The sequence below is a fragment of the Sipha flava genome, unplaced genomic scaffold (assembly GCF_003268045.1).
Source record: "Sipha flava isolate LNK unplaced genomic scaffold, YSA_version1 307_pilon_pilon, whole genome shotgun sequence".
In the NCBI taxonomy this organism is placed as follows: Eukaryota; Metazoa; Arthropoda; class Insecta; order Hemiptera; family Aphididae; genus Sipha; species Sipha flava.
This window is the reverse complement of record NW_020272984.1, coordinates 599,060-616,726: the sequence shown is the minus strand read 5'-3', so window position 1 is coordinate 616,726 and position 17,667 is coordinate 599,060. Positions and strand designations below refer to the sequence as shown.

The 17,667-nt window shown below is 30.2% G+C and overlaps 1 pseudogene; it reads right to left on the bottom strand.

Moving 5' to 3' along the window:
- Window positions 1-8,247: 8,247 nt before the first annotated feature.
- Window positions 8,248-9,090, bottom strand: LOC112686373 (annotated as a pseudogene).
- Between the last annotated feature and the right edge of the window lie 8,577 nt (window positions 9,091-17,667).

The following is a 17,667-nucleotide window of genomic DNA, read 5'->3' as shown; positions in this document are numbered from 1 at the left end:
GTCGATAAAATCATACGGTTCATGTTAGATCACGTCTCGAATGTAACAGCCTCGCATAATTTGTATGGATCCTCTGCATACCTTAAGTTTTACCGAGGGAATTGGTTCACGCGAAGTGATGCAATTTTATTAGGTTTTACTCGTAATAATAATAATGCGAACCCCGGTGTACAGGTATACTACACGAATAGCGAATTAAAAGTAATGCGTGTAAACAAAACGATCGTTTACAATATCGAAACCGCGGTCAGATGATGTAATTTGATTATTGTACGTAGGTATACCTGGTGATTATTTTAACAAATACCGTTATTTATTTTGGTTTGATTTTATGAAAAAATTGGACTTGTGTGTGTATTCGAGTCATCGTAATGATTATTTGACATTTAAAAAAAACTTCTCTAAGTAATCAACACGGGTACATTAGTCAATTATTTTATCCTAAAGTAGATAAAAGTTTTCTGACTATTAGAATAATTTGTTGAAAAAACTGATGTTTAGAAATCGTATTTTGATCCGGTTAATCAGTTATAATAATATAATATAATGCAATTAGGTGTATAGTTTAGCTGAGTGGAATTACATATATAATAGCAATTGGAAATTTATTTTTTCATCATATAGCTGGTTAGTTAGTTTCAAATCATTGTTCAAAATATGAATTAAATTATAATTGTTGTACCAGCATATGAGCACATGAGACTTAGCACACCGGACTTTGGACGATTATCTTTGTCACTACATAAACAAGAACCAAACCAACTGAAATACGTATATCCTTAATGCTATGATTGTATTCAACACCGCTATATGGGGAAAAAAAACCGTGTGAATTGATATTCGTAAGACCATTAACAATTCCCAGTGCTTTGTCAAAATCAGAGGAGCCATTTTACAACTTTGAAGATTACAATTTTGAATTAAAAAACATATACAAGCTTCCCATACAGTAGCCCGGGAACAACTATTACTACAGAAAAAAAAAACAAAGACAAGTTATGATAAAACAGTGAACGAAATAAGTATTCGCCTTAGGGATCAAGTTCTTTTACAAGTTAATGCTCGTAAAGGTAAACTCAGTGCTAAATGGTTGGATCATATGAGATATTAGTGCAAATGAAAATGTGACAATTTAAAAAAGCAACTTTATTCGTTACTAATACATTTTATTTTATTATTTTTATTTTTGTTATTGACCAAGTTTAAATTGATTCAATCGATATTTAAATATACGTTGGGAGTATGTTGTACCAGTAAAGTTATTTTAATATACAGTGAATTGTACTATCTGCTGTGTAGGAAACTCAAATATGCTTGTTCGGCATTAGGAGGATAACCGATGGGACCCACAATAGATTCGACAATTGTGCTTAGGGACATCAACCAAAAGAACCTCTATAGCATAATAATAATTTTACTTATAAATTATAATATTCATATTAAATTTGTATAACATTATTTTAATCTTAATATAAATCTGTTTCCAAAAAAAAAGAATGTAGCGTGACCTAAATAAAATGAGCAAAAATTACAGAAACTGATTTAAAATTAACTAGGTGGTGCATTTTTAGATTTCTTTTTATTGATTGGCGGGGTGTGGGTGAGTTGTGGCCCGGCGTGCCGTTTCCGGTGTTGGAGACCGGTGAATTCCGGTCCGATAATATTTTAACCGTTGGTTAGTTGCGACCCGACAATATTTTAGCTATAAGTGAGTTGCAGTCCGAATAATTATCATTACCTATGTACCTATTGGCTAGTAACTATATGTACGATGCGGTGTTGGCTATACATTTAGTGATAAACGAATTGTTCGATACATATGGCAAGTTATATCTTTATATAATATAGATAGTTTTATTGTATTGTCTATTGTAATAATATAATATGTATATATAATAATTTATAATTATTATTTATTATTTTCATTATATATTATATCCTAGAAATGCAAAATATTATTATATTTATTAGCTTTTTTTTCACACATTTTTTTTTTATTATTATTATTTTAACCAAAACAATAGCTAAAAAATGAAATTACTATACGGTATTATTAATTTACGAATATTTTTTTTTATTTATATTCTTGAAATGACAAATATTAATAATATACGACAGTATTAGAAAATACGTAGTATTAATAAATTTATATTGTAATGTTTATATACATATACTATGTATATTATATATTATATATGTAGTATATAGATAATTGTATGGGCTGCAACTCGTACATACCTCTTATAAACCCGGGCCGCAACTCGTACGTTATTTAGGGTTTCGGCCGCAACTCACCAACACCGGATTGGCGGTGGCGGGGATATTACTAAATTAGAAAAATGTTCCCGTCTCGCTTGAAATTTAAATTTTTTCATAACTGTTCGTTACAACTACGCAGTAGATAAATACGACTATAATTTAAAAATAAATTTAAATTTCGTAAACTTCAAAACTATATTTTTCACATTAAAATTTAATAATCAACAATACCGGAATATATTAATAGTTTCATAATTCAGTAATTTTTTTAGTACTTATATAATGTCTAATAAATAACACATATATACCTTAAAACTAAATAAAAAAGGCCAAGAAGTTCGATTTCATTTTTGTCTTCTCCTGTACACACATCACTCAGTCATGCGTCCAAATGTGATGTCCGTCACATGCTTTTGAAAAAATTCCATTTTTGACAAAATTCTGATTTATCAAACTCATAATTCACAACATTGTAATGACGGTGACCCAGAAGTAGCGTAATGTCTAACATGGGTTAGAGAAGTGTCGTCAAATCATGATACTACAGTAATTATATAATGTTCAAATACGAAATCATAATTTACAACGTTCAACGAAATCGAACAGGACAACCCCCGTCTTGGAGCTGAATGGAAACGTCAACGATGGCGTAGTAATCTCTTATCTCTTCCAGTCTTGTTTGCCATATAATTTTTATGACTTCGGAGCGTTACAGTATATCGCAACAGAACGCGTGTTTATATGAATATAACAAGTCGTGTTTTCGCAATCGGCACCGGAGCTACGGACTGTTCATTTTTATTTTTTTTTTCGCTGTGCACATTGCGGGGTACACGTGTTATATTATCCGATGATTGGATGATTGCGGGTTGTTGCCATCGAGCTCCATCTCCGCCGTCAATTATTTCTGTTTCGTCTCTCCTCTCTTTCCCCATGCGTATATTATAATTCTTTCGTTATTCATTATATTCGTTTTCAGTGTTATATTATTATAATCCAATCTCGACCGTCGCTGCGGATCTATGCGTGATGAGCGGCTTGATGATAGTTCGATCTTGTATTTTATACTCAAGGGTTACCGCCAAAATCGTAATACGCATAATACGACGAGCGTTCGACACAATACGTCTTAGTCGTCTTAGCGTATTCAAAAATCAAGATATCACATATGAGTACTGTTTTGCAGCAATGTATAATATGGGTGAGATATTTTTAACGCTAATTTTGTTGCCATAAATGTATGTGCTTTTGAAAAATACTGTTTTCGTCAACATTTTACAACGTTTTCGCTTAACTATTACATAGTTTTCATTCTGAATATCGTAGCGGTAACAAATTATTTGTAAGTAGTTTTGTGAGTTTGGGTTAGTGAAGTAGAGTAGCTGGGATGCTCCATAGTACTATAATCTCATCCACATTTTTACCGAATTGGTTCGAAATAAGATTTTTATACACCAGAATTTTGGGGAAAATTTTCTACATTAGTTGAAATATATTATGATGTTAAAATAACAATAAACAGTATACAATATTTATATCGAAATTTATATAACGAATAATTTTTCTCTCGCAAAAACATTGAGAAGTAATGGTGTTAATCAAATTATGTAAGAATACATTTTTTAAAAGCATACAAGCTCGTAGAAAAAATTAGTGTTGATAACTTTAACAAAATTCATTCCTTTACCAAAATGCATTTAGACCGTATATACGTCTTAAATTTATCCTACACGCACTCGTCATTGTTTTGCTGCATTCTCAGACTGTAGTCTATCCCTTCAAAACTCCCGGACGTACTTATTCAGTTATTCACGAAGATACCGCCGATAAATTTCTGATAAAATACATGCTTATACAACTTCTCGGGTATAATTACGTAATCATCATAATTTGTAACCTCCGTTGTTTTATACGTGTATTTAAAGTATAATAAACGCATCTGAATAACGCACGACCCTATAATATTCATGACTGTTTCCTATGTGATTAAGCTGTCGATGGACATATCAATTTTCCGCACTCCTTACATGTATTAAATTCAATTTACAGTTTTCTTATTATATACATGGTTTCAACGGTATGTTTTGTCTTATCATTTACAATCGATTTTGTTTCATCTATTTTATCCGCTATTTATTTTGTTTACAAAGCTGCCGATCGACCGCGTTCGACTGGGAAATAATGCTTGGCCATAAGTGTTTTAACAATTGCTTACCATCATTGTATGTACAAGGCGAATACCATGCATATTGCGGGCAGGAGAAATTGTTTAAACTCACATCCGTCCAATGAATACATTTTGGATACAATCGGATATAATTATTATTCTAGTACATAACATTTTCATCTAAGAATATTTTATTTATTCAGCCGATGTTTATGCGTTCACTAGTTATTGTAAGGTGTTGTAACAACGAAGTCATATGTTAAATATTAATTTTAGAAAATTGTTTTCACAATAAGATACATTTTTTCAATTAGAACGTTTATATAATGCATTTGATTTGCCATCAATAGTAACGAGACGGTCCACTTGTTATAAATGATTATTGTTCACGATCGATACACTACTGTTATTATTGAATTAATCGTATAAACAGGTTGCAACAAATAAATATCAAACAATTAAATCATAAAATATGATAACAACTAACAATAATTTGTATCGGAGAAAGGTAGTCGAGTTGATATACAACTGTATATTGGTACTCAGTACGTTATAAATCCTGTTGCTATCAGTGGAATAGCGCATTATTGTGTTATACAGATACACGTCACAATGTGCTTAATAGAAACTATCAATTACTTGTTCATTTGTACAATGAATTATCACGTGACACTTGAAATCTATCTTATGATTCAATTCACTGTACTTATATATATATACTCTGGAATTAATTATAATCCTCAATCATGTTAATAGAAACGAAAAAGTGTATACATATTATAGAAACGGAGTACTACGCATTTTTCTCTGTTTTGTCAACACAACCTTGAGCATATTAGAGTTATACAATCATAATTTTAAATTTTGAAGTTGTAACATGATGAAGTATCGGAAACTCGTTTAGAGGAGATTAGATAATCACAAGTATCAAATTTTAAACGTTAATACGAAATTAGAAATTAAGAGCTTTCACATTTTATAACAATAGTCAAACTTATTTTACCAAAATAATGTTTGTTCTACTCATCCGTTCCATAATCGAAAAAACTAAAGCTAATAACGAAACCATACTTAAACTAAGAATTTTTCTTGCATATTTTCCTATAATTTATATTGTATTCAATGATTTATATCATTGTATGAAACCAAAATTAAATAAATAAATAAAAATAAATATAATTATTACGAGTATACTCGACAACATATTCTGACAGAGTCTCGGAGTCTTAATATTTATTAAATTTGAAATAAATTACTCGTTGATTTGATTGAAAATAAAATCAATAAGTAATTATTTATTTGAATTATACCAGTGGAGTTTATACCAAGTGGTTCTTAACCTGAGGAAGCGTGAATATTTTTAAAAAAACATCGAAACATGAAAACGTTATTTTTGATTATTTTGATATTTACTCGAGACATTATTAAATCTTAATTGAGTGGAATTAAGCAGTACCAATATTCCCTTGTATCTACTTTGTAATAATAAATTTAAAATTTAATATTCAAGAAAGCGATATTATATAATATTATTCGTTTTAATAATTTTAAATTATAATAACATTTTTTCCCTAACAAATAAATTGATTACATTTTTAAATAATATTTTATTAATTTTAATATTATCATATTAATCCAATAACTAATATTAAAGGCATGCATGTATTAAAATACATATATATATATTTATCTTAAACATAATTTTATCTTATCATGGTGAGCGAAGAAGGCATCATATAATAGTATGAAAGAGGCATGTGTACCTCAAAAGATTGAGAACCCTTGATCTATACGATTATAGTGTAACCTTTAGCACGAAAAAGTAGTATATAGAACACGATCCGGAAATATTTGCATCACTTATGATAGTGTATCTAAAAATTATAAATTAATTTACTTAATTCGTTTATTATCGTCTGCAATAACTTCTCGATTGGTAAGTTAACATATAACAATGAAACTCGTTAAAAATATTTAAAATTTCTCTTATAAGTTTGACCATTATTGAACTTATAAATCTATAAGAAACTCTTAGAACTTAATTTTCAAAAATGTATTTAAAAACGGAATAAATATTATGAAATTCACTGTAAAACGGATAAAGATTCTTTCAATCCGTTTGGAATTTGGGGAGATGGTAAACTGTGGCAAAAAAAATATTATACAATCTGCGATAAAACCAATAAGATACATTATACAAACTGTAGCAATTTATTATATATACCTTCTATATATACTATATATGTGGTACATATTGTTTTGATAACCTATATACACGTTTATCGTTTAATTAGGAATAATATAACATATTATGTTATGATAGCTATTAGTCTAGAGCAGCGGTCCTCACTACGCGGCAGCACTAAAATTAAATTGTACTCTAAACCAAAATTCTATAAACAGAGAATAATATTAACGTTGCTTTTTATTTTATTATTTTTATTTATTTTATTTTTCTATTATAAACTTATATTGAATTACCAGTTGGTCAGATAACAAGTACCTACGATTATGGGTTTATTCATTTCTTCTACTGAGTAGTCTTGTATGATAAGTTTATCCATTATCGCTTATCGTCCGTTTGTATTTTATCACGTACATTTTAATTCTTTATCATGGCTAAACGTAAAATCAAAAATAAACACAGAATATTTCAAGACAGTTGGGAGATTGAATTTTTCTATATTTCTGGTGAGAAACACGATGCTTTATGTTTAATTTGTTGTGAAACCATAAATATTCCAAAACGTTATAATATTAATCATCATTACACAACTCAGAAAATTGAATTTTCTAAAAATTATCCCCATCCATCTAAAATAAGAGAAGAAAAACTAGTTGAATTAAAAAAAAGGAATTTTTTCTGAAAAAAAAATCAATGTTACGGTTATTATTATTAAAAATATATGCGGCCCGCAAGTAATTTTCAAAAATTACATTTGGCCCTTTCTAAAATTCTAATGAGGACCGCTGGTCTAGAGACTCTTAAGGCGGGTCCCAACGGCGCGTAGCTCGCCAAGTCACGCGCCGTTGGAATGGTGTAGTATATTATAGGCTCGTGATATGCCGACCATATTTGTAAGCTCGGTACAACAACCACGCTGCGCGAAGTTCGTTGAGTCACGTGCCGTGGGGGGGACCCGCCTTTAGAGTATTAGGCATAAAAATAAATAAAAACGGATTTTTAAAACTATAAAGTATTATTATTATTATTATTAAAAATTATATTTTATTAATAAAAAATAAAAATTATTTTAAGAGACTTTAATGATTGCGTGTATTTAAGTGTTAATATTTTGTCGTTTATTTTTAAAACTGACTTTTTTTAAAAATTCGAACCTTAAAATTCGTCCATCCTCTTTCATTTGACGCTGTTCGTTTATAAATTTATATTTTTGTATTGTCGCTTTATTTCTTTTTTGTTTTATCCCTCCTTCTGCACTTTTAATTTTTATATATGTTTCAACTTGAATATCCTGTAGAGCATCTATAAATTTATATAGTGATGGATGATGATGATAAAAATATGCATTAAATTTTGAATGGAAAGATTCACATACATTATTTGTTATAACTTCTGATTTCGATGCCCATAAAGAAGGTGGGAATATACCTTGCATATAAGTTTCTGTTAAATAATCGAAAAATTGTACTATTCAATTATTAATTGGCATATCTGCAATTAAATCAAAAACAAACGAATCTTCGACTTCATCAGGTTCAAGATCAGAAGATCAAAAATATAATTTAAACAATTTCCTTCATCTGTACTTCCATCAATATAAAGTTTTAGATAGACCCAAATTTTGTAATTTTCTAAATCATGTTTGGTCAAGATGAAAATCACAACCTCGAATAATACTGGTTGGCCATATACTCCGAACCGCTTCGTGTATTCCAATTTCAAAATCAATTACGAACACATTTGAATTAAGTACAAATCCTTCGGTTAAACATGCATTACACAACTTTTTAAATAAATATTCGTAAGTCGATGTACGTTTATTAGGAAGCAATGCATATACTAAAGACGTATATATACCATTTTGAATGCCGTGCAATACAAAAAATTGATAAAAAAATTTAGCACAGAACTGGAATGTTCCGTCCATTAAAAAACTTTTTTCATAATACATAAGTATTTTAAATTTGCGAGACATGTAAATATAATTATATTTATTTCATTAATTAGCAAAAAGTTTTCATTTTTATCAGTCATAATATTCATATTTATTAAAACTTCATGTACTTCATTAATATCCTTAGGGAGTGGTGGGTGATATTTGGTTTTTTTATTATATAGATTTCTACGGATATATGTAATATCATTAGTCAGTAATTGTGTACCTTCTAAACCACGAAGTTCTTTTCTCATTATTTTAGATGGCATTTCGTTTAAATTGCTTTCAGATTTTTCGTTTGATGTTATTACTTACTGTTTGACGTTCATTTGTAGAATCTGATTTATGATTATGATCCAAAACTGATTTTTCTTGTAATAAAGTTTTTTCCTTGTTGAAAACCAATTTTGCCTTGCATGTTTTTTTAGTGCATTCCTATGTTTGATTACCATTTATTTTGGATTCATATTTAAATTTGAATTTAAAATTATTTAACACTGTTAATTCTTTGCTATTTTGGTTAAAAATTGTTGTAAATTCCATGATGTTGAATAAATATTAAACTTTATTTTTACTAACCTCTAATACTTGTAAGTAGTTAATAACTAGTATTTTCAAAAGTAAAGGAACCGCGATATTACCGATATGTTTCGTTAAAACTTAAAAATACATTTGGATTTACCTTACCAATTTGTACGTAAGACGCACGTTTCATAATTAATTAAACAATATACGTACATAGGTACACATAAGTAAGTTAGGTTAGGTATATACGATTTAGGTACTAGAATAAATAGTACATATAGAAGGTATGTACATAAAATAAATTGCCGCAGTTTGTATAATGTATCTTATCAGTTTTGTTGCAGATTGTACAATATTAAATTTTTTTTTGCCGCAGCTTACACATCGACTTTTAAAAAAAGTTAATTTTGCCGCAGTTTAAATACAGCCAGAATTTGAGATTTATAAACAGTTAAAGAGGGTACCTATTATGTTTGAAAACAAGTCGATATTTTATTTAAGTTAAGTTTATCGATTACTTTTGTAGGCATTGACCTGTTATGAATATGATGATGTGTTCATTATATATCGTATACTTAATGAAAGTGCTGATGGAATTGGAAAAATCGTTAGGTATGTATCTTTTATAATGTATGGTGTACGTTAATAACATTTTAATTTAAATTCACAGCATGGACGAAGTTGAAAATTAATTTTTCAATTGTGTTTCAATTATTTCTTTTGCGAATAATATGTTCTAATGCAATCCAATGATACTGTTATAGTGAAATAAATTGAGTTAATATTATTATTATTATTAATATTACTGTTGTTGTTATCGTTGTACTATGAATATCATTGTTTTACTTCGAGCATGTCTGAATTATTTTAAAACATTATCCAATGATATTATACAATAGTGTAAGAAAAAATCGTAATGTATCAAAAACTAGAACAAGTTGAAAAATACTTGGCTATTAATGGAACAAATATTTTAAAATAACTAGTTCACTATAGTTCTTTGTATAAAAACAAATTTATTAACACTCACCTTATTGGAAAATATTAATTTATTTCGAGGGTAGAAAAATAATTTCTGAAGCTTTAGATATTGATCGGAATTTTTAAGACTTGACAAGTTAAGTATTAAATAAGGTGAACACGTTAAATTGACCAGTTAAATGTTATACAATACGGTTTGAAAGGTCGGTGTTAATATATGGTACGCGATGATATTTTTATTAAATTTTTTTTTAAATTTTTTTATATTCAAAGAAAAGACAGTCTATATATTGCAAAAAATAAGAGTTTAAGATAACACGAAAAAGAGAACGAGACGAACATAACATGAATCATATTAGTTTTATGATATACATAATTTACTCATCGATTATATCCTATTTAGAATAGATTATAATTTAAATTGTTTATAAGTACTACTACAAGTGAATACAATGGTTAGTTGTATACTAAGGGGCTCTAGTAACAATACGTAGAATGATATTTTGTAAACCTTGAAAGGGCCGTATGTTCGAAGGTTTGGCTGGACCCCGGATTCGTAGGCTGCAAGTCCAAAGTGGTCTAATAGGTATTGCAGTATTGTATAGAAGTACTTTGAGTTTAGATCTTATGAGAGGACGAAAAAGATGAAGTCCGATGTTTGGTAATCTTGTTTAGAGGCCCGTTGCGCGGTAACATTGAAAACGACAATAACGGTTATAAACGCTGGGGGAACATAACGTGAATAAAAAAATAAAAACGGAAAAAAATCATGTGTCGCCATGGAGACAGTCATTAAACGCGCGTTACGGCCGGTGCGCACCTTGTCACGTACGTAATATCGTAATAACATTATGCACGTCGTTGACGCGTCATCGCCATCGAGTCGTGTAGTCGCAGATTACCGTATTTGATGTGTTATAATGTGCGAGCGCTCATTTTTCGTAAAACGCGCAACACGTGAAATAAAAAAAAAAACCACTAAACACATAAACGATAAACATATATGTTATTAGCATCCCGTACGGATTAATAATAATAATAACGGTGCAATCGGCGTGTAATATGGCGCGTATTTATATACAGAACATAATGAAGACGTTATATTATTATAAATATATATTTTAACACGTATCGTATATATCTATTATATCTAGGTGAAGGTCCAAGACGTTTTGTAATGGGATTATCACCGTTATTATTATGATGTATATACACCTATACTTGTACGTTTATGATATGCGTGTACGCGTTACGTACGTTGTTCATCGCACGCGCGCATACATATTTAAATATCACATATTAGTCGACTCCGACTTCAAAAGCACCGCTTCACTGCAGTCAGCGCAACCGATGGCCAAGATGCAGGAATGCTGCATTTCTTGCGCTTTACTAAGACAACGAAAAACGGTTCTATAATTCTATTTGATCGTTCAAGAGCGGTAAGGAATCGTATCGCTTATAATGTTGGGCACGGGAAGTCGAACCCGCCAATCGTCATTAAACCGTTTACAATGCGATATTATGAGATGCGATAGTAACGCGTGCGGTTTCACGTTGAAAAGTCTTGAAATCGTACTTGTCGTTGAATAAACCGTTGACGAATTGAACGTTTCAACGGACAGTAACACGTGTGAAACGTCCGTGGTTCAAACCGTTTCGTGTATCGCCCAACAACTCTGGAACTTGTATAATCTAAATATATGTGTACTACAGCACGCGTGGATGCGTGTCCCGAAAAACCCAATAATATCCGTTTACAGACTTCTCGTGAGCTTCACACGCGCGACCTGACGGCTGGAAACTAGACCGACGAAACAGCACTCGCGCGTGGCCGCCGTCGACGGCTTCGTGTACGACGATAACATTGCGATACGTCGATGTCGGAGCACTCGTCGGCCGCGAGCACTCGTCGACCGATCGAGACAGGCGATACACGGCCGTAATACGATATTATTATAATTATTATGACTATATTACTGCACAACGACTGCGAATAATAGTAACACACGTGCAGCTATGCCCCTGGCGGTGGCCGGATTTCGTCGTGTGAAGTGCGCGTTATAAACAGTGGTGCGAAAGCCGACCGGCGCGCATGAGTGATGTTGCGATACGTGTCTGCAGTACGTATTGCTTTGAAGACGGTGACCTTGCAGACCTTGACAAGGGATCGTACGGATGTCGATCGGCGAAACTACTCGACGCGCGCGCCTGATCCCGTCCCGTAACGCATGCAAAACGCGCACCGGTATTGTTCCGCCGACGCGTCAAGTGGTCGTACGCGACTTTCGACGAGTAAACGAGTCATGTTTTCATCGTTACATGTGTTGCATAAGCAGGGTGGAACTAGGGGGTAGAAGACACGGATTCATTCCCGAGCGTAAAATTTTAGATGGTGTAATTTTTGTGATTATTAACAACTAATTTGATATTTTTAACTTCGTCAAATACTCATAAATAGGTTAAAACTCAATACGTATGATTGTATATTAATTATTAGAAAAAAAAAATCTCGAGAAGTTTATTTGATTGCAGGTCTATGACAGGTTGTAAATTAAACATTTTTCCCAGACATAAAAATTCCTAGTTTCACCTTTGTGCATGCGTAACCGCGTCGACGACGCGCGTGCGCAGCCGGTGTAGGCAAGCCGTTGCTAGTGGCGTGGTGAACGACTTATGCCTAATGCAACGGCTTAGCCATAGAAACCTATAAAAGGGGCTAGGTATCCCTTGGCTCGTGTGTTTATGAACATATTTAATTTAAACGATTAAATTAACTGGATAATTGCATGCATTGAAATATAATTTAAGATACACATATGGTAGATAGGTTAGGTATTTGAAAGGGATTAAAGAAAATCCTATAGGTAGTACAATTGTATAGTTATATATTATTTAGTAAGAGGAGGGGTGGGTAATTATTTAAATACTGTGCTTAGGGTTTGAAATATGCTTGCCACGGCACTGGTTGTTGGCAACAATTTTCGGTCGTATCGCGATGTCACATCGTTTCGATATCGAACAACTGTGTGTTTCCATCTAGGTGGTCATCAACGATGTGAACTAAACGGTTGTATCTTTTCGGGGATGACCGAGTGCTCTTTAAAGTTTTCGTAGACCCCCTCATAAATCTCATTACCCTTTGAAAAATATCCGATTACGATAGTTAAGTTTTAATTCTCTAATAGAGAAAATATTAAATAATATATTCATAACAGAAAACGTTGACGAGTACAGACGATTTATAATTTACATGTAAGGCGTCGTGTCGGACAATAGTTTATAAATGCGAACTTGCGATGTGGACCAGATGAGGAGTTTTTCGGCCATGCGACGTTTAAGAACTTTATACGGTTATGTACATATAAATTACAGAATATATTTAAATTGTATAAGCATGGAAAAAAATGAAGTAAAAAAAAAAAATAAAAAATAAAAATAAAGATGTTATTCTTAAATAATAAATAAATGATAAACATAATAATATTATATTGAATTATTACCTATAGAGGAGGAGGGTTTGAATTTTTAATATTACGTTTGTTAAATTGGCTCCCACACCACCACGATTCATTCATATTCTGCAAATATAAAACAATCATATAATGTAAGTATAGGTTCTAAAAAAGTTAGAATTTATGAAAAAGAAAAAAATGTTATGCTTCAATAACATGAGTATTAAGATGAGGAAACATTTCGTAAAAGTATATGTATGGATTGTGTGACATTGTATGGTTGCGAAACATGTATATTAAATAAGGCAGAACAACGAATACTTGAAAGCTTTGAAATGTGGTATTAGAGAAGGATGCTGAAAGTGAGTTGGACAGAATATCGTACCAACGAAAATATATTCAATGAAATAGATGAATGAAGAGAGGTACTCGTAGCCATCAGAACAAGAAGATGGAACATCATGGGTCACATATTGAGACACGAAAATGAACTAACTCATAGAATAATAAAAGGGAAAATTGAAGGTAAAAGGGAACCGAGGACTCCGAGAAGTTCATTTGTCAAACAAATGATCTCCGAGGCTGGAGTACTAAGTTACGAAGTTACATCGAACTGAAAAGGCTAGCTGAAAACAGATAAAGTGGAAAGCGTATATCCAATTGCAAGCCCAACCTTAAGGGTTGAATATCAAAAAGACGGTTCTAAAAAGTATTTATTTTACAATAGCTTTACAAATTATTTTTAATAATATATTAATGTTTTTTTTTTTTTTTTTAAATATTATATTGAATTTAAAAAAAATTAGAAAAAGTAGACGATTGTGAAACTAATTATACTTTTTCGATTCATTCAAAATCTAAAGATATTTACTTTTTTTTTTTTTTTTTTTCAAGTATAGAACTTTGTTTTTATAGTTTAATACGTATGAGAAAAATATTTCGTTCACATGTTCTAATTGTATTGTGAAATTTATTTTTAATCTTACGTAAGTCAAGGCTTTTTATAATATTTTATAATAACGTGTCTGAATTTATTTGTTGTTTATGATCATTTAAAATATTAAAATTAAAATTAAATCAGAAACACTTTTAATTCTGAAACATAGAATCGACCAGTTCTCGCATGTCGGATGGATTTATTTTGTACAGAGACAATAAGGACAAAAGTGTTAATTACGATTTTATTATAATATATAATCCATAGGAATTCGGGACTAGAATTTAAGTTCCAGTACGTAGAATGCCATCTCATATATGGTAATTTTTTTAACGTATATCAGGCCATATTTGATACGAGAAAAATAACAATTGCGAATTTTAAATTGTAAATCGTATTTGTGTTATTTTCTTTTCACTCTTGTTCTTCTTATTCTTACATTGAATAGAAAATTGAAATTTTAGTAAAATAATCTCTTTTTGGGTTAAAATTATTGGTTGTCATTTGAAAATCAATATTTTGAACTATGTTTTTAAAATGGTGATTGGAAATAATTTTTTTAACGTAGAATTATTTTATCACGAGTATAATAAACAAGACTCAAATTTCTATGAATGTTTAGTGTTATTCACGATAAAATAAAAACCACGTATGTTGTATGTTCTTATATTTATCTATGATGCTTTTTTTTTTTTCATCTAGAATTTGTAAATAAAGTCAATGAATCAATAATTAAAAATGTTTTAATTTAATACCAATAATGGCATACCAGAAGAAATCGCATGATAACATTATTACAGCGTGATTTTGCTGACGTAGAATATTATTACATGTGTTCATCATGATTCATAGATTGTGTTTCATCTGAATTTATAATAAATTTGCCACATTTACTCGAAAATAATATTTATCTATATCAATTATATGCTCTAACTACAAAAGGTTACCGTACTTTGATCGTGAGAAAATCCACGTGATCATATAGCCTTGTATTTTTGTTTATCGTAAATTATTTTTGATTTGAAAATTGAAGAATATTTCATTTTAGAACGTCCTTAAGGATGAATCTATATAATTAAATAATAATGTTTCAAGGAATTTCCATCACGTTTGTTACCAGAGCCATAGTTCCAAAATAGTACCATAGATTCTCGCAACAATAATAAGACAACGTAAAGGGTAAAATAAATGAACATTTTGGTTTTAGTTAAATTAGTGACACACACACACACATAGTTATATATTACAACTTTACTAAGCGAATTGCCTTCCACGTGAGTTGCCACAATACCCAGTATATAGTATCAATATTAGTATACATAGTTTGGTGTTTTGCAGAAATGCCTAGGATGCACGAAAAATAAATATTAAATAAAAAATATAATTAAAATAGGTATAAGGCGTACGGAAATACATTAATTTCATTGTTATACCGTGCAGATAGTCAAATCATGTGATTTATGAAGTTAATAAATGTATTATTTAATGAAATAATAATACAACATGTCAATTTTTTTTTCTAATTTTCCTGTTTTATTTTTCTTTCGAAAATTTGACACTAAAAGTCATACGAGATTTTAACGTGACCGATGACAAATACACTGACAAATCGATAGAGCATTAATAGACACTGAACGGATTCGTTCGATAGACGCAAACTGTTACATAATATAAACTAAGATGTATTGCAGTCTACTATCTGGAAACGCAACATATTTTTGATCTTCAATATTTACACCAACAAATAATAATGTTGCGGGTCTTTTGTTTGAACCAATAACAAAATTATAATACAAAAAACGTATTTTTCTCTTTCATAATTCGATATAAAAAATATCCATTAATCTAGTAGGATATGATTTTTGAACGGATTGTTGGTTTTGGAATTAGTTGGACACGATAACAGAATAAACTCATATTTTTCAACCTATGTCTTACCGATCTTAGAATAATTAAGCAGTGTGCACTGTAAAATACAGATAAATCATGATGACCTTGTGTGTTATTAACTTGATCCAGTGAATAGATATCCAATGGATAGGAGAAGAGAAAGACGAACTACTATTTCGATAATGTTATTTCTTTTGAATATTTCGATACCAATAAATGTTAAAAGTAAATGTATCCTATCATGAATTCTAAAATCGAGACTGCATAAATAATAAAGTTTATTCTGTTTTCAATTGCATAATAATTACTCATCGATTTTAAAATTAACATATTATCTATCTAATAAGTCGTGAAATAATATGCATATTCTAGATGTTGTAAATATATATATATATTTTTAAATATGATAAATAAATTATTTGCTTAGTAATGAAAATCAAAATTAAATAATTATTAAACTTTTTGATCGTAAAGTAGACACCAATTTCCCGTAAACCACAGTACAGAAAATATGAACGGAATAGATACAAATATATACTGTTGGACATTGGTATTATATAATTTAAAAGCCAACAAGGCATAAAATAATGTCGTATATCACTAAAAATTATAATTAATTTGAAGGAAATTATAAGGTACTCACAATCTGGAGTTGATCAGAGTGCAGTTTTAATATAAAAATACTTTTTTTTGCAACAGGCTTTTAGATTTTACGTTTAATGCAGAGTAAGAGAGCATTAATATCGTTACAATAAATGTTGCCATTTTTCTGATTGGGGGTACGATTCAATAAAGTTCATATAATTTTTAAATAAATAACGTTGAAAACTAGTATTTTATGTAGAAATATGTTAATATTTTAGTTATAGCTTAAGAAAAGTTCGCAAACTACAGTAAATGATTTAAATTAGTTACAAGAATTTAAATATTAATTCTAACTAGCACCGGGAAAATGAAAGCAATTGGATAATTTTTGATTTAATGGCTTTTAATCAACTATTTTGTTACAAATTTTTCGTGAACTATTATCAATAAGCGATGAATAATGGTTCTCACTTCATTTGTAATTATGCGTACATGAATTTATTACTTCATACGTGATCGCTGGTCAAATACGTCAATATTTTTATTCGACGGGATTTGAACGAACTTTAGCTTATTGGGTTTAAAAGTCAGAAAATTATAAACGTTAACTGGTTATTACCCAAATCCAAATTTTACACTATTCGTGGTATTTGCATATGTGCATTATACAGTAATATTTAAATTTGGATTTGGGTTCAAAATGTAAGTAGTTATAGTGGCCTGTATTATAAGATGATATCGTTATGTATT